Genomic DNA, 20,034 nt, shown 5'->3' with positions numbered 1-20,034 from the left:
AGATATGAATATGACACCACCCTTATGGCAGAAAGTGAAGAGGAACAAAAGAGCCTCTTGATGAAAGTGAAAGAGAAGAATGAAAAAGTTGGCTTCAAACTCAACATTCAAAAAACAAAAATCACAGCATCCGGTCCCATCACTTCATGGCAAACAGATGGGGGAACAATGGAAACAGTGAGAGACTTTATTTTCTTGGGTTCCAGAATCACTGCAGATGGTGACTGCAGGCATGAAGTTAAAAGACACTTGCTCCTTGGAAGAAAACCTATGAACAACCTAGACCACATATTAAAAAGCAGAGAAATTACCTTGATGACAAAGGTCCACCTAGTCAAAGCTATAGTTTTTCCAGTGATCATGTATGGATGTGAGAGTTGGACTATAAAGAAAGCTGAGCGCTGAAGAATTGATGCTTTTGAACTGCGGTGTTGGAGAAAACTCTTGAGAGTCCCTTGGACTGCAAGATCAAACCAGTCAGTCCTAAAGGAAATCAGTCTTGAGTATTCATTGAAACGACTGATGCAGAAGCTGAAACTCCAATACTTTGGCCACCTGATGCAAAGAGCTGACTCATTAGAGAAGACCCTGATGCTGAAAAAGAGTGAAGGCAGGAGAAGGAGATGACAGAGGACGAGATGGTTGCATGGCATCACTGACTAAATATGTATGATTTTGAGCAAGCTCCAGGGAATGACAAAGGAAGTAAAGTCTGGTGTGCTGCAGTTCATGAGGTCCACGGGGTTGCAAAGGGTTGGACATGGCTGAGCGAATGAACAACACATACTCCCATATTTCGTAAAAATCTACAAGTATAACTAAGATGGAAACAACACACCAAAATATTTATGAACTTATTTCTGAGGGGTAGGATTTCAAGTGATCCCATTTTTCTGTGTTCTATGTATTTCCTAAAATTCTCTACATTATCAAAAATTCTTTAATAGCTAACTCTTACTGAGTTTTTGTTCTGTACCAGACATTGTTCCAAGTTCTTTTATGTTTTAATTTTTTAAAACCCTATCATCTCCCTCTAAAAGAGCCATGACTAAATTTGTTTTCTCAGATTGGGGAAGTGTTGAAAAGGGGTTAAGTAACTTGCCTAAAGTTTCCTAGGTAGTCACTGATAGCACTCAGATCTAACTTTACAAGTATGGCATCAGGACCTCAACTACACACTAAGCATTCTACAAATAGGAAGAGAATTATCTTCTATAATGCTCAAAGCATTGTAACAGTTATATTAAAACTAAAAAGAACAAACCTGATGAATATAAAGACTGCCATGTTTGCATTTATCATCAAGCTCAGTTCTATCTCCATGCATATTTACAGGAAAAAAAATACGGACAAATATTCTGTAGAAATGTTTGAATAAAGCTTTTCTTAAAGACAGGAGTCTCCTCCAAACTTTTAATTTTGTGACTTTCCTTTAACAACAACAACAAATCACGTGTTCTCGTTGTCCTCAGGAGCACTAAGAAATTTCCTGCCTGAGAAGTAAATGACTGAGGGGAAAAATTACAGACCATTATGGCATGCTAATAATCCAAATTAGATAAACAAACACAAGCAATGGAAAGGAAGAAAGAGCAAATGCATTCAGCAGAGAATGGTGATAAAGTGTAATGGACAGCTCATTCTCCACAGCTAAAATTGCACAAGCTGAGCTGTCTAAGGGAAATGAGTCATCTAATTTTCAAGTTATAAGGGAATCTTACAGAATATTCTGAGTTTGAAAAGCTAACACTGCAGACAAATGAAATAGGACTCCAAATATCGGATTAAAATCACACACGATTACAACTGATATAGAATATTTTCCTCTCTTACAAATGGTTAAATGCATGGTAAATTTCCAGTTTTCTGTGTTATTTAAATTCCAAAGTAGGTATTAATTAATGAAGTAAATTAAGGTTAACTAAAATTTTAGTTATGAAAATGAAGTTTAAAACTCTCTATTAAGACATTATTCACTTCTACAGTGCTTCTTCTTCAAGCTGGGCTTCAGCAATACGTGAACCATGAACTTCCAGATGTTTAAGCTGGTTTTAGAAAGGGCAGAGGAACAAGTGATCAAAATGCCAACATCTGCTGGATCATCGAAAAAGCAAGAGTTCCAGAAAAACATCTATTTCTGCTTTATTGACTATGCCAAAGCCTTTGACTATGTGGATCACATTAAACTGTGGAAAATTCTGAAAGAGATGGGAATACCAGACCACCTGACCTGCCTCTTAAGAAATCTGTTTGCAGGTCAGGAAGCAACAGTTAGAACTGGACATGAACAACAGACTGGTTCCAAGTAGGAAAGGAAGTACGTCAAGGGTGTATATTGTCACCCTGCTTATTTAACTTACATGCAGAGTACATCATGAAAAACTCTGGGCTGGAGGAAGCAGAGCTGGAATCAAGATTGCTGGGAGAAATATGAATAACCTCAGATATGCAGATGACATCACCCTTATGGCAGAAAGTGAAGAAGAACTAATGAGCCTCTTGATGAAAGTGAAAGAGGAGAGTGAAAAAGATGGCTTAAAGCTCAACATTCAGAAAACTAAGATCATGGCATCCGGTCCCATCACTTCATGGCAAATAGATGGAGAAACAGTGGAAACAGTGGCCGACTATTTTTCTGGGCTCCAAAATCACTGCAGATGGTGATTGCAGCCATGAAATTAAAAGATGCTTACTCCTTGAAAGGCAAGTAAGTTATGGCCAACCTAGACAGCATATTGAAAAGCAGAGACAATACTTTGTCAACAAAGGTCCAAGGCTATGGTTTTTCCAGTGGTTATATATGGATGTGAGAGTTGGGCTATAAAGAAAGCTGAGCACCGAAGAATTGATGCTTTTGAACTGTGGTGTTGGAGAAGACTCTTGAGAGTCCCTTGGACTGCAAGGAGATCCAACCAATCCATCCTAAAGGAAATCAGTCCTGAATATTCATTGGAAGGACTGATGTTGAAGCTGAAACTCCAATACTTTGGCCACCTGCTGTGAAGAACTAACTCATTGGAAAAGACCCTGATGCTGGGAAAGATTGAGGGCAGGTGGAGAAGGGGATGACAGAGGATGAGATTGTTGGATGGCATCACCGACTCAATGGACATGGGTTTGGTTGAACTCCAGGAGTTGACAATGGATAGGGAGGCCTGGCATGCTGTGGTTCGTGGGGCCGCAAAGAGTTGGACACGACTAAGCAACTGAACTGAACTGAACTGAAGGATCAAAATTAAGAACTAAACTATCTGCTAGCTTCTTAAAATTAGTAATTCTTACATTAAAAATTAATGCTCTATTTTCATTTTATTTCTGTTTTCTTTCTGTTTTCACTAAGTAGTATTATGACTTACATGGTACTTGCTATGTGCAATAGGGTGTCACATTTGCTAACAATATTATTATTACATGTGATTAGTATTATCAATACTAGTATAAATTAACATCATCCTCATTTTATAGATGACGAAACTGAGCACCAAACAGTAGAAATAACCTCCCTAATATCAGGGAGCTGGCAATTTTCTTTTTTTTTTTTTTTACAGAGCTAGTAACTTTCTAAACTCAATAGAACACAATATACTAAAAGCAATGCATTATAATAATTCTTATTCTTTATTAATATTATCCAAATTGTAAAAGTAGAGTTATAGCTAATGAGCACTGAGCATCTGCATTTTCTAAAAGGTAATCTTCATTTTGAAATTGCTACATAGAACAGCAACTTTCTACTCATCTTACTAAAATTCAATGGATCTGATGCTCACACAGCAACCTTCTGATTATTGTTTGACTTTCAGCGGAGTTCCTTTCTCAGTGGTGATGACATCTCAGATTAAATCAAGAACATAATTCTGATGATGATTTAATACCCCATGTAGCTCAAACACAGGCAGAAAATAATAATATTAGTGTTCTAATACATGGAAGAGTTACTTTCCTTGTTATAAATTAATAAACTGGTACACAGAAAGTTAGCAAGAACCAGTCCCATATATTTCCCTCAGAAATAGCTTAGGCTTATTAGTGAGAACCAACTGTCCATCAATACCCACATCCCATGGTGCATTCTTTCTATCTTGACATCACCGACAGGCATATGTCTCCCTAAACCCATTAATCCCATTCTGGATTAATGATTTCATAGAAGCACCTTCTAGCACTTGAGCATCTGTCTATCACGTTATTTCTCTTATATTACAGTTCTTTATTAATGGGTTTCTCTCTCTCACTTGACTAAGTATTCCTCTGTGTTTAAAAGTTCATGTATAACCCAGTGTTTGGTCAATAGTAGGTGCTCAATATCCACTTACTGGATTAATTAATGATTGATTTATATTTAATTCAACTCTTCAGGAACTTCTATGCTATTAGTTCAGTCCTGTGAAGTCTTCACAACTTTAGACTCAATAAAATCCTTGGGTACTGTCATACTTAAGTTTCTGAACTAGGTGAATCACTGTGAAAAGAATAATTAAGATTCTCCTGCCAAATGCCGGCACATCTGATGAGCAGTAACCTTTATAAAATTTCTGAGTACAATTTCAAGGCTCATTTTTTTCCTATCTAAGTATAAGACATACTACACCACACCTAGCCTAGAATCTAAACTAGAATACTGAGTAAAAATGCTTAATAAATGTACTAAACTGTATAAATAAATTAACAGCCATCATTTATTTAACATTTAATTTTTCTTTCAAAATATAATATACACAGTCTTCAATTATATTCAGAATACACTTATATTAGAAGGTGGACATAAAGGATGTCAGCAGATACTAAGAAAGCATCATAAAACACGTGAGTCACATGACTCATCTAAAATTGAGTAATTAGCATGAATAGTCTATTTCCATTTTCCAACAAAGATTTGTTTTATGAAACTGTCTTCAAAATACAAGTTATAAGAACAAACCAGGCCACATGGAAGCAAACGTCTTATCCTCACACACACAAAAAATATGTAAGCATAAAATAATAGCAGGAAATAATAAAGTTGGGAAAACATTCTTAATCACAATGTTTGGTTCTGGGAAAACATTCTAGAGGAAAGAATAAATTGATGAGAAAATTAATCTGATTCAAGAAGAAATTTGGAGGACTAGAATCAACTTTAAGAGAAATCAGATACAAGAACAAATCATTAAAAATATGTACACTTAAAAATCTTTAATAAACAGCTGGAAAGTTCCTTTTAGAAAATACAGAACAAAAATCTAAATGTGTAAAATATGTTAACCTGGGAGCTGAAGTTCCAAGATAGTTTCAGTCTTTAGAAGACACATCAAAACATAGTCAGTTTCATATAGCTGCAATGAAACAGCCTTCAAAATACATCAGAAGAATTAAGAACTTCAGATAACAGTAAACAGTGCATTAGATAAAAATTTCAATCTTCAGGGAAGCAGAAAACTGCTTTCACAAGAAGACAGAGAATGGAAAAGGAAAGGGAACAAACTTATTAAACAAAATAAAACATTAGAAAACTCTAGAGTATATATGAAATGATTTTTAAAAGATAAAGAGGGATCAAGTCTTGGGTTGATCTAGCTAAAAATAAGGGCCTGCGCTTCTGCTCTTGAAGATAACATAGATACGAACTGAAAATAAAGAATGCATTAGATCCCAAGTGTCCATGAACAGATGAATGAATAAATAAGATGTGATACACACACAGATACAAACACACACACACACACAGAGGACTATTAATCAACCATAAAAAGAAGGAAATTTTGCCAATTTTGACAACATGAATGGCCCTGAAGAATATTATGCTTAGTGAAGTAAGTCAGACAGCAGAGGACAAATTATGTGTGTTTTCATTTATATGTAGAGTCTAAAAAATAAAACAAATGAACAAATAAAACAGAAACAGATTCATGGACACAGAGAAAACACTAGTGGTTTCTGAGGGGATAGGGATAAAGGTGTACAGCATAGGGGATGTAGTCAATATTTTCCATAACTTTGAATTGAGTATAACCTATAAAAAAATCAAATTACTATGTTGTACATTTGAAAATAACACAAAAATTTAACTCGTCTATACTTCAATTAAAATTAATGCATTAGAAAATTGAGCCCTCTTAGAAGATGAATTAAAAGTCATTTTGAAGAAATTAATTGATTCAGTTATGTTACTTCTCTAACAACTCAATAAAAATAAATAAATGCTAACCAAGCTAACTGATGGAGAAGGAAATGGCATCCTACTCCAGTATTCTTGCCTGGAGAATCCTGTGGCCAGAGGAACCTGCTGAGCTACTGTCCATGAGGTCACACAGAGTCAGACACGACTGAAGCAACTTAGCATGCATGCATGCATGCATGCATTGGAGAAGGAAATGGCAACCCACTCCAGTATTCTCACTGGAGAATCCCAGGGACCGAGGAGCCTGGTGGGCTGCCGTCTACGGGATCGCACAGAGTTGGACACGACAGACGCGACTTAGCAGCAACAGCCAGCTAACTGAAGGAGATAAGAAAACTTATGTACTTAAATGTTATATCAAAACTTTCCAAATCGGCAAAGTTTCATTTCAGTCAGAAACACACACATACACACACACTGAAAGGGAGATGGGAGCTTCAAGTTTTCCTGAACTGAATTTTTAAAAGTGCATTTTCACAAAGCATCCAGTTTAGAGTGAATTTATTCCATAAAGATAGAGGACAATCTTCCCAACAGAGATGAAAAGATCAGCTACACATTTAAAGAGACAGACATATATAAAATTATTGCCAAAGTCTTTTAGAAATAAATTTCAAAAAAATCATTGGCTACTATAAAAGGCAGCTTATTCTCCATCACAAAAACTCAGACAAAAGATCTACTAGATGAGGAAAAACCCTGATAACATAAGAAAACAAAATCCCTACACACTGGACAAATTATTAAGAAATCAAATATTCTGAAAAATATACTGTTGTTCAGTTGCTCAGTCGTGTCCAACTCTTTGCAACCACAAGAACTGTATCACGCCAGGCTTTCTGGTCTTTCACTATCTCCCAGAGTTTGTGCAAACTCATGTCCATTGGGTTGGCTATGCCATCCAACCATCACATCCACTGCCACTCTATTCTCCTGCTGTCCTCAATCTTTCCCAGCATCAGGGTCTCTTCCAATGAATAAACTCTTTGTGTGAGGTGGCCAAAGTAATGGAGCTTCGGCTTCAGCATCAGTCCTTCCAATGAATATGCAGAGTTGATTTCCTTTAGGATTGCCTGGTTTGATCTCCTTATAGACCAAGGGATACTCAAGAGTCTTCTCCAGAACCACAATTGCAAAGCACCAATTCTTTGGCACTCAGCCTTCTTTATGGTCCAACTCTCATATCCATACACACTTACTGGAAAAACCATAGCTTTGACTATACTAACATCCTCAATACCCCAAGTTAGGCTCTTAACAGAGACCAAAGAGGACTACCTGGAAATGCTCTAGATAAACAGATCTCTGAGGAAGGAGGAGATCAAGTTGTGATGTTGTGCAGATGCAGTTTCAATTCCAGAACAGACCAGATGCCACCTGCCCCAGCCCAGGATTAGAGCCACATGAGCAGTCCTTCCATCAACTCCCTTCTGACGGAGCAGGTCCTGCATAAGTGAAACTGACCTTGCACTGGTAGGTGTTTTGGACCCTCTTTGGGCTCAACTCTCCCATTTGACTTGGAGTTGCTAGTCTAGACTCAGGTGGTCTATTTGTCAAAGGTCAGGGGTGCTCAGGGACAGGATTGAGAAGAGGAACTCTTGACCTCCTCCAGTTCTGTAAGGCGAAAATGAACTTCCTGAAGCAGCCAGTCCTAACCCTCAAGAAATTCCCTCACTCAGTACATCCTCCCCTGACAACAAAAACGGTCTCTGTGCCAAGCACTGAATTTTGTCTTCTAATCACATAGCTTGAAAAACAGATGTGAATCAATTTCCTAGTTCATCTGACGTTCCCATGAGCTCTTTCTGAAGATCCAGAAGATAGCAAGATGCTTTTCTTCTCCCTTTACTGAAGGAATTCTGATTTTTTCTTTCAATTTTTTACAGTTAAAAGATTATATGACTCAAATGAAAGTTTCATAGGATTATGCTGCTGCTGCTGCTGCTAAGTCACTCCAGTCATGTCCGACTCTGTGGGACCTCATAGACGGCAGCCCAAGAGGCTCCCCAGTCCCCGGGATTCTCCAGGCAAGAACACTGGAGTGGGTTGCCATTTTCTTCTCCAGTGCACGAAAGTGAACAGTGAAAATGAAGTTGCTCAGTCATGTCTGACTCTAAGTGACCCCATGGACTGTAGCCTATCAGGCTCTTCTGTCCATGGGATTTTCCAGGCAAGAGTACTGGAGTGGGATGCCATTGCCTTCTCCATCATAGGATTATAATCAATAGGAAAATGTTCTGTAACTGTGTATAATTTAAATGTGAATAAGGAGCTTTTCAGTCCGGCACTGAGTGGTTCTTTGGATGATGTCTGGTGGCTCCACGGATTATAACAGAGAACATGGCAGCCCAGAGGGAATGGACCCCGATGGTGTCATCAAGAGCAACTGGAATGAGATTGTTGATAACTTTGATGATATGAACTTAAAGGAGTCTCTTCTGCGGGGCATCTATGCTTATGGTTCTGAGAAGCCACCAGCTATTCAGCAGAGAGCTATTATTCCATGTATTAAAGGGTATGATGTGATTGCTCAAGCTCAGTCAGGTACTGGCAAGACAGCCACATTTGCTATTTCCATCCTGCAACAGTTGAAGACTGAGGTCAAGGAGACCCAAGCACTAGTATTGGGCTCCACCAGAGAACTGGCTCAGCAGATCCAAAAGGTAATTCTGGCACTTGGAGATTATATGGGAGCAACTTGTCATGCCTGCATTGGTGGAACAAATGTTCAAAATGAAATGCAAAAACTGCAGGCTGAAGCACCACATATTGTTGTTGGAACACCAGGGAGAGTGTTTGATATGCTAAACAGAAGATATACTCTCCAAAATGGATCAAAATGTTTGTTTTGGATGAAGCAGATGAAATGCTGAGCTGAGGGTTTAAGGATCAAATCTATGAGATTTTCCAAAAATTAAATACTAGTATTCAGGTGGTGTTGCTTTCTGCCACAATGCCAACAGATGTGTTGGAAGTGACCAAAAAATTCATGAGAGATCCAATTCGAATTTTGGTGAAAAAGGAAAAATTGACCCTTGAAGGAATCAAACAGTTTTATATTAACGCTGAAAGAGAGGAATGGAAGTTGGATACACTTTTTGACTTGTACCAGACACTGACAATTACATAGGCTGTTATTTTTCTCAATACAAGGCACAAGGTGGACTGGCTCACAGAGAAAATGCATGCCAGGGACTTCACAGTTTCTGCCCTGCATGGTGACATGGACCAGAAAGAAACAGATGTTATCATGAGGGAATTTCGATCAGGGTCAAGCCGTGTTCTGATCACTACTGACTTGTTGGCTCGTGGAATTGATGTGCAACAAGTGTCATTGGTTATAAACTATGATCTACCTACCAATCGTGAAAACTATATTCACAGAATTGGCAGAGGGGGTCGATTTGGGAGGAAAGGTGTGGCTATAAACTTGGTTACTGAAGAAGACAAGAGGATTCTTCATGACTTGAGACTTTCTACAATACTACAGTGGAGGAAATGCCAATGAATGTGGCCGACCTTATTTAATTCCTGGGATGAGGTAGTTTTGAATGCAGTGCTTGCTGCTGCTGAATAGGCGATCACAACGTGCATTGTGCTTCTTTCTTTGGAAATATTTGAATCTTGTCTCAATGCTCATAACGGATCAGAAATACAGATTTTGATAGCAAAGCGACATTAGTCGTGAGCTCTTGTGAGGAAAGTCATTGGCTTTATCCTCTTTAGAGTTAGACTGTTGGGGTGGGTATAAAAGATGGAGGTCTGTAAAATCTTTCTTTCTTAGAAATTTATTTCTTAGTTCTGTAGAAATGGTTGTATTAGATGTTCTCTATCATTTAATAATATACTAGTGGACTAAAAGATATAAGTGCTATATAAAATCAGCCAATTATGTTAAACTAGCATATCTGCCTTTATTGTGTTTGTCATTAGCCTAAATAGAAAGGCCTTTAAAATTGATTTTTTTTTTAGCATTTGAATGCATTTTGTTTGGTATTATATTTATTCAATAAAGTATTTAATTAGTGCTAAGTGTGAACTGGACCCTGTTGCTAAGCCCCAGCAAACAATCATCCTAGGTAGGGTAAAACCCCCAGTAAAATGGCCATATTGCACATGTCTTAATGAAGTTTGAATGTTAAATAAATTGTAAATTCATTTTAAAAAACTAATAATAAATGTGAATAAGTAAACTGACTTCCTTTTATTCAACTTGTAGGTACTGTAATTACAGTATTTTTGTTTTTAAATCCACTGAAATAATCCAGAAACACAGCAAGTAGTTTTGTCTTTGTTCAATAATAAATGTGATTTGTCCCTTTTTTGTGGCTATTACTTAAGTGATTATGGAAACCTGATAGAATTATAATTCTTAGGATAAGGTTTTATATACAAAGTTTATTGAAAAGTGACTTTCATGGATACATTGCTTGTTTTCTTCTGTTTCTAGATGGTATAAAGGCAGTACTTCTGTTTTGCTGTTTTACAAGTCTTCCCTAACTTAACTGTAGTATGAGTTTTACCAGGAATATCCTGCAATAGAAACATTTGAAACTCAAATGTGTAACCAGTTATCAAATTTAATGTACTGGTGAAACTAGCAAGTTTATTAAAATAAAACTAGTTTAAAAAACCCAAACTACCTAAAAATCTAGTCTTTAGCAAAGAAAAACAGGCATTACTATCTAGTACTTCAACTAAGAATTATCAAATCTACAGTACTGTCAAAACAGTTTTAATACTAGTCATAATATATGCTTAATGAATATATACATGAAATCTTTAATGCCAAATGCAGAATGTACATGACAAACATTATGTGCAAGTAGTTCTTAATTCTGAATCAAAATACATGCTGTATGTTCTGCAAATGTATAATGATCTATAGTTAGTTTGAAATTATTTTTTTTTTTTATTTTTACTGGACTTTTTTCGCTTATGTTTATATTACCATGGTGTAATTTTTAATCATAGTCCCCCTTTTGGATGATTTACTTCTTTGATTTTGAAAATATCAAACAATTTATTTTTTGTTATCTGTATTTTATTCTTCAGCTTGAAATCTGCTTGCCTATTACCCAGATGACCCTAAGCATTACTCTTTCTAAATGAAAAAATTAAAGGTTAAAAGAAAATGCTCTCTATTGGAATTCTGTATGGTCTAGCAACATTATCCACTGCCCTTTTAAACACAGAGCAGTAACAAGGATTCCTTCCCTTTCTATCTCCTTACTAATCTATGCAAAACCTTTCTTTCACTGTATATTGACTCACTGGTAAACAGAAAGATAGAAATGACAAAGATTTCTTCCACTATTAAAACAAAAATTCATAACAATCTTTTTTTTTCAATCTTTCTCTGGTAGGTTAAATAAGATACCTTAGATTCTCATAGTTATGAAAAACAATAGAAATTCTAAATTTTAAAATATTTATAGCTAGGAAACAGTTACAAGTTCTAGCATCCTTGTGTGCTAAGTGGCTTCAGTCATGTCTGACTCTTGGCAACCCAGCAGACTGTAGCTTGCCAGGTTCCTCTGTCCCTGGGCTTCTCCAGGCAAGAATACTAGAGTGGGCTGCCATGCCCTCCTCCAGGAAATCTTCCCCACCCAGGGACTGAACCCACATATCCTGCACTGCAGGCAGATTCTTTACCACTGGGCCACTGGGGAACCACTCTAGCATTCTTACTACTAGTCAATTATTGACTTTTAAAATTAGAACAGTGTCAGTATAAATATAGTTATTAAAGTACCCTTTTTTTCCAATAAATGGTTTTTTCCTACCAAATTATTTGCAGAACACAGAGGTAAATATAGCTTAGCAAATGTACCAAAATGCAGAAAACAGATAAAAGATTCTCAAAGCAAATCATAGTAGCATTTAACAAATTTATCATCTATAATCATTTGTATTCACCAATAATAGACAAAGTTTTTTGACACTGAATTATAATTAAATCCAAACATACTATTTAGGAGAAACCAAAACCAAACAAGCCAGAGGAAAAAAAAAAAAAGAGAAAGAAAGAAAACTTTTTAAAGGTACAACCATGGACAAAAATATATTAAGTAAGCAAACAAAAATAAAACAGCTACAATAATATACTAACAATTACAGTAACAGAGTAAAACACAAAGCAAAACTTTTAAACTGAGTTTCAACACATGATAAAATATATGGCTGCCTAATTTAAATGCTACCCCTTCAGAGTCACCCAACCTAAATTCCCTGTCATTTTAGTCATTTCCTCTCTTTTCCAATGTCATTTTAGTCATTTTGATAGTTTACAGTGTACAGTGTCGGATTCTTGGTCTCTGAAGATGATTCAGCTTCAGGACCAGGGACCAAGCTTGATCACTTAAGAGCTTTTGTGTAGCAGAGTTTTATTAAAATATGAAAGGGACAGAGAAAGCTTCTGACATAGACATCAGAAGGGGGACACAGAGTGCCCCCTTGGTGGTCTAACCAAAGGAGTTACATACTTTTTAAATTAGTTATTACAATAAGTCAAAAGAATGTCTCAAAGTTATAAAAATCTTACCAGACCCACACCCACAATTTACATTTTAAGGTAACAGGATTAGAATTTAACAACAGAAAGATCTTGCCAGACCCACTCCCATAATATACATTCTAAATTATCAGGATTAGTCAGGAGGTTTTCAGGAAGAAGAAACTGTTCTCAAGTGGGATACATTGTTGTTATATAATCCCTAGTACAGAGTTTAACTGAGTTGTTTGTTGTGTAATCATCAGTTCCAGGCTTAAAGTAAAAAACATTTTATGTGACTAAGACTAACGAATGTAGAGGAAAAAAAGATGTTGTCCTTTCCTCCACCTTGAGAATTCCAGATCCCTACCTCCTCCTTGGAAAAGGTTAGTTTTCATTCCAATCCCAAAGAAAGGCAATGACAAAGAATGCTCAAACTACCACAAAATTGCACTCACCTCACACGCTAGTAAAGTAATGCTCAAAATTCTCCAAGCCAGGCTTCAGCAATACATGAACAGTAAACCTCAAGATGTTCAAGCTGGTTTTAGAAAAGGCAGAGGAACCAGAGATCAAATTGCCAACATCTGCTGGATCATCAAAAAAGCAAGAGAGTTCCAGAAAAACATCTATTTCTGCTTTATTGACTATGACAAAGCCTTTGACTGTGTGGATCACAATTAACTGTGGAAAACTCTGAAAGAGATGGGAATACCAGATCACCTGACCTGCCTCCTGAGAAATCTGTATGCAGGTCAGGAAGCCAACAGTTAGAACTGGACTGGAACAACAGACTGGTTCCAAATAGGAAAATGAGTACGTCAAGGCTGTCTATTGTCACCATGCTTATTTAACTTGTATGCAGAGTACATCACGAGAAACGCTGCGCTGAAAGAAGTACAAGCTGGAATCAAGATTGCTGGGAGAAACATCAGTAACCTCAGATATACAGATGCTGCTGCTGTTGCTAAGTCCTGTCAGTCGTGTCCAACTCTGTGCGATCCCATAGATAGCAGCCCACCAGGATCCCCCGTCCCTGGGATACTCCAGGCAAGAACACTGGAGTGGGTTGCCATTTCCTTCTCCAATGCATGAAAGCGAAAAGTGAAATTGGAAGTCACTCAGTCGTGACCAACTCTTATAGACCCCATGGACTGCAGCCTACCAGGCTCCCCAGTCCATGGGATTTTCCAGACAAGAGTACTAGAGTGGGTCACCAGTGCCTTCTCCAGATATGCAGATGACACCACCCTATGGCAGAAAGTGAAGAAGAACTAAAGGGCCTCTTGATGAACACGAAAGAGGAGAGTGAAAAAGTTGGCTTAAACCTCAACATTCATAAAACAAAGATCATGGCATCTGGTCCCATCACTTCATGGCAAATAGATGGAAAAACAGTGGAAACAGTGGCAGACTTTATTTTGGGGGGCTCCAAAATCACTGCAGATGGTGACTGCAAGCCATGAAATTAAAAGACGCTTACTCCTTGGAAGTGAAGTGATGGCCAACCTAGACAGCATATTCAAAAGCAGAGACATGACTTTACCAACAAAGGTCCATCTAGTCAAAGCTATGGTTTTTCCAGTAGTCATGTGGATGTGAGAGTTGGAGTATAAAGAAAGCTGAGTCCCGAAGAATTGATACTTTTGAACTGTGGTGTTGGAGAAGATGCTTGAGAGTTCCTTGGAATGCAAGGAGATCCAACCAGTCCATCCTAAAGGAGATCAGTCTTGAATATTCATTGGAAGGACTGATGTTGAAGCTGAAACTCCAATACTTCAGCCACCTGATGCGAAGAGCTGACTCATTTGAAAAGACCCTGATGTGGGAAAGATTGAAGGTGGGAGGAGAAGGGGATGACAGAGGATGAGATGGTTGGATGGCATCACCAACTCAATGGGATGAATCTGAGTAAACTCCGAGAGTTGATGGTGGATAGGGAGGCCTGGCGTGCTGCAGTCCATGGGGTCACAGAGAATAGGACACGACTGAGTGACTGAACTGAACTGACCTCCTCCTTGAGAGCCCCAGACCCCTTTCTCCTCCTCTGGCACTGCAAACTTTTTATCAACCTGCCTAGGAATTGACTCTCTCAATTTCCTCTCATTTTTCTATTTATATTCACCACAATATATTTATAACAGCCAAAATTTTAATCTGTTTAATTACTGTTGGTCTTTCCTAACTAGCTTGTACACACCACATGACCAGTCCCATTTAAACAGTAACCTGATAGTGTAGTTTAAACAACATAACTAACAAGTTTAAATTAATAAACATATATCAAATTTCACATGATAGCCCATAATAAGGGGGCATAATTTACTTTCAATTATTCTTAGGACATTAAAAATATCTTAATATTATACAAATTTAAAAATGTATTTTACAGTCAATTCTAAAAACCAATTATTATATAGGCTTTTTCACTACAATGAAGCATAAAGAGAAAATGATAACAAGAAAACTATGATCATTTGGGAAAAGCACGAACCATTCATTCTCTCAACATATGTTAGGTAAAAAGAAAAAATAAAAAAAATTTATTCTAAATATGTAAAACTAAAAAACTCCATACTAAAGATCTATCCAAGCTATAATTATTATTTTTTAACCTTAATGATATATTTAACTTAAGAAGTTAAGAAACAAGAATAACAGTTAAAATGTAAAATATAATAGTAATGGTATTATAATTAGGATAAAATGTGATGTAGTATGCTATAAGGGCATCCAGCAGAGACACAAGATCTACACCACAGATGCAAGGGCAAACCCCCCTTCCCCCTTCATAAGGAAATGCTATATGATAACCAGAAGATGCAGAAATTAAACACACATATACACACCACATACACATACACAGAGATGAAAGATCTGTAAAGAAGAAAGGGAAAAAAAGAAGAAGAAAGGGAAACAGCCTCTATACTTTAGGGGGAGTCAGTTCAGTCGCTCAGTCGTGTCCGACTCTTTGCGACCCCATGAACCGCAGCACGCCAGGCCTCCCTGTCCATCACCAACTCCCAGAGTCCACGCAAACCCATGTCCATTGAGTCGGTGATGCCATCCAACCATCTCATCCTCTGTCATCCCCTTTTCCTCATGCCCTCAATCCTTCCCAGCATCAGGGTCTTCTCAAATGAGTCAACCCTTCACATCAAGTGGCCAAAGTATTGGAGTTTCAGCTTCAGCATCAGTCCTTCCAATGAACATCCAGGACTGATCTCCTTTAAGATGGACTGGCTGGATCTCCTTGCAGTCCAAGGGGCTCTCTTTGGGGGAGTATAAACTGGTAAACCCTTTATAAAGGAAAATTTTTCATCATTCATTGTTTGAACCAGTAATTTCACTTCTAGGACTCTACACTATAAAGACATGTAGATATACATAAAGAAGGTAGACAGAGGAGTTTCACTACAGCATGGCTTGTAATGGTATACAACTGGGAAGTAATAAAAGTCCTTAAAAAAAAGATGATTAAATATGCAATTACATATGTATGTAATAGAATATTATGTAGCCAATACTTTGGCCACCTGATGCAAAGAACTGACTCATTTGAAAAGACCCTGATGCTGGGAAAGATTGAAGGCAGGAGGAGAAGGGGATGACAGAGGATGAGATGGTTGGATGGCATCACCGACTCAATATACATGTGAGTTTGAGTAAACTCCGGAAGTTGGTGATGGACAGGGAGGCCTGGCATGCTGCAGTCCATGGGGTCGCAAAGAGTCGGACACGACTAAGCAACTGAACTGAACTGCTTATGTAGCCATTAAGATTAATGAAATAGATCAATATGTACTACCCAGGAATCAGGAAAATCTGTTTTTATATGTAGCAACTAACTCTTCTAAAAGTCTATAACCTGATGATCAATCCAATATGACAGTTTAAGTTACAATGTTACATAAAAAACATATAATATTAAGTTTCTAGAAAGCAATCAATAAACACGTAAACCCCCAAACTGGAATAACAGAAAAATAATACTGCATGTAACATAGTAGTATAGATCTGTTCAAAGAGAACGTCTTCTCTTTAGGGTCCTAGCAAAGCATGAAAGTAGCATTAATCTAAAGCTAATTTATATTGATATAAGACCCTGGAATACAGTAAAGAAGACTAGGCTAATTGAGTTGCGAAATAAACTCACCAATTTGTAGGAAAGGCAGATTTAGAGTCAATAAAAAATTGCAAATATCTAATAAGATGCTGGACACTTAGTAGGTTTAAGAACTTATACTATCATTGGAAAGAGTGACAAGTAAACAAGCAATGCAAATACAATGTAAATGATTTTTAAATAGTATAATATAATTTACTTATTTGTAAGCTTTTATTGTCTATCTCCCATGACTAGAATGAGAGTGCCATGAAGAAAAGATTTTTGTCTAGTTGTACTCCAAATGTTTATAGCAGTGCCAGGGAATTAATAAATTCTCAACAGATTAGTTGATTGAACAAAGAAAGGGAGAGAAAGTAAGGCAAAATACAAAGGAGGGAGGTTGGGCTACACTGGAGGTAGATTCAGGGTACTGGGCCAGGGAGTAATCAGAGAAAGTTTCTGAGAAGATATAAAACCTCAGAGAGACCTGAAAACAAGATTGAATTTAATGAATATATCTGAATGGCATGATATTATCTTTGGTCAAGGACCAAAGATATAGAAGACTTCTTAGAAATAACTGGAACTGATTTCTTTGAAAATATTGTTTTATTTTGCAACTAATGTTCTTGTGGGGTATCCCAGGTTAAGATGTCAGATAGATAGATAGATAGAATTTGATACATATATCAAATTACACAGAGAGCTCTAGTAAGAAAAAATGATTGGAAATATGTTCACTGGACTTAGCAACACAAAGGCCACTTGTGACCATTATGAGAGCGATTTCATTACGGGGAAGAAGTGGAGACCAGATTGTGGAGGGTTTAGGAGTAAAAGAGAAACGAATGTTTGGCTTTTCCAGAGAATGGGTAGTGATTTTGAGGTCTGGATGAGAAAAGGAGCTTTATCTGATTACATCTGTGAATATCTCTAGTTATAATATATACTTCAACAAACTTTTTTAAAGTGACAAGCTTAGGCTTTGTGTTTGTATGTGGAAGAGGAAATATTGCTACAGAGGTAGAGGAAGAAAAACATGCACTGTACTCAAAATTAGCTTCTTCATGCTGACCAGGAACTCTGAGAATTCAACAGTGTAAGATTATTTATTGACATTGGTTGGTTGGAAGAAAGATTTGCCTATTATTTGAATGTGAAAAGAAAAATAAACAACTTTAATGAGTAGAGTAAGTATGCTGACTGAACTACATGAAATGCATTTAGTTTTTCTCCCCAGGAGCATACTCAAGCTTATATATCTCTGTGCTTTTGGTGTTCTAGGATAGTATTTGTGAAATATCAAAATACTTCTGCAGATAATCTAAAAATGATTTATTGTAAAGAATATAAAATGAGACCTAAAATTCATTACTTATTGATTACTGGAAAGTCATTCATTTATATTATGAAAAATTACCATAGAATTTTCATCATCACCATTCTCTCATTCTATTTTTTTCTGTTTCTTTCTTGCCATCCTCCCTCGCTCTTTGATTATTTACCTTGTTCCATTCTCTCCACAGTTAATTGTCAGGAAATATTTGCTGAAAGTTAATAATAAATTTTTTGTAGCATATTACAGCATTAAGAGATAGAGTTCAAAAAAGCATGAGTCAATAACATTGCATTTATTTTGTCTTACTTAAATTTATGGCAAAAGTAGCCCAGAAATTCACCTATATCACACCAGTATAAGTACACTGCTTTTACTTTTAAAATCAGTTACAAAATTATAAAATACTTGACCATATTATAATGTAACAATTGACAATTGGCTTTTTTTATATAAGTGACAATATTTGGGCATGTGATTACTGCATTTTAAAATTCTTCATTCTCGCACTATAAGCAGCTACACACACATAGAAGCAGCAAAGACGGCTAAGGCACAAGACCCGTCACCGAGAGGCTCTCGTCGTCTCCAATGTTATAACAGAAGTCATGGGAATCACAGTTACATGGCCACAGAGAGGAAACTTCCTTCCTTAAAACTAGGATGAAACTTCAGGAAGTATTTCCAAAGGATATATAAAACAACCTTTATTTTCCATTTACTTTCCAAGTCACCTTGCCACCTCTGATTGATTCAATCAAAAGATGCCACAGGAGGGCAAATGCAGAGTGATCAGACAGGCAGCAGGCACTCAGTATGACTTCCACAGGGAGATTCCTAACCAGCCTTCTGAGAGTGGCTTAGAAGTCTGGCAAGACACATTGACGGATGTAAAGTGATAACATTTTTACATGATAAAAACTGAGTCATCTGTACGCACTCACAATTTACCACATCTCAAAACATATTTGAACACTATATAGGTCCATCTGTTACCTTTCTGATTTTAATAATTTCAAAAATACCCTATTTGAAAGGTTTTTAATAAATTATAAATACTTAATATCTTCTTTCTGTACTTGATTTTTACTACATTCTCTTGTTTACATACATATTTATGTTTTATATATAATGACATACTTATGTCATATGTTGCATTTACCTATATATAAAATTTTTATTTACATAAATTAACATATATACACAAATGAAATTAACTCATTTAGCAAGCCCCATTTATACATCTCCAAATACTGCCTGATACTTCAGTGTGGCATGTATATATTTCTGTGTGCCATGGTATTCTAAAACAGAAGAAAAATAAAGAAAAAGGTTGGAAAGTGCTGTACTAAATGATTACTCAATTTGTGATGATGGAAAAAAGTGTCCTATCTTTACAGTAGTGGTGCTCCCTTCAGCTAGATTATTCTGTTTGTGAAATTTTAACCTATAAACAATATTACAAAGTATGCCTCAAAGGATCTCACAATTTCATAAGATGTCCAGATCTTAAGTGCATCAGAGTAAGAAACATTATTACTGATTTCATTTGGGCACCACAGAAAAAGCATAAAATGCTTCTCCTCTAGTCTTTTATAGAGGATAATTCCAGACAAAAATAAAAACTTCTCATCATAACAATCCAAAGATATAAGCTATCTGATATTTCTCTTCTTATGACCTAAAATAGTTGTTTCAGTTAAAAGCCAGGATGATAGCAGTATTATATTTACTTATAGAACTTGAGAATCATTTTGCTCACTAAAAATACTGTTAGAGATGGTTAGATATAATTGGGCATTCTACTACAGAGCTTTTTATTGAGTACATTGGGGGCTAAATACTTCTAATTCTGATCCCTCAAAATGTATACAACATGAAAATATTGGTGTCCAAAGGCAAATGAATTTGGAAGACCAAATTTTAAATTTGAACTT

At 36.6% G+C, this 20,034-nt stretch overlaps 1 protein-coding gene and 1 pseudogene across 4 annotated transcripts in view; one reads left to right on the top strand and one right to left on the bottom strand.

Moving 5' to 3' along the window:
* The window catches only part of DPYD (dihydropyrimidine dehydrogenase), a 904,243-nt gene that overhangs the window by 815,701 nt on the left and 68,508 nt on the right, over positions 1 to 20,034 (bottom strand). The window lies entirely within an intron of this gene.
* On the top strand, positions 8,452 to 10,254 carry LOC110146614 (eukaryotic initiation factor 4A-II pseudogene; annotated as a pseudogene).

This window comes from Odocoileus virginianus, chromosome 5 (genome assembly GCF_023699985.2).
Source record: "Odocoileus virginianus isolate 20LAN1187 ecotype Illinois chromosome 5, Ovbor_1.2, whole genome shotgun sequence".
NCBI classification, from domain to species: Eukaryota; Metazoa; Chordata; class Mammalia; order Artiodactyla; family Cervidae; genus Odocoileus; species Odocoileus virginianus.
This window is presented reverse-complemented; position numbering and strand designations above follow the sequence as displayed.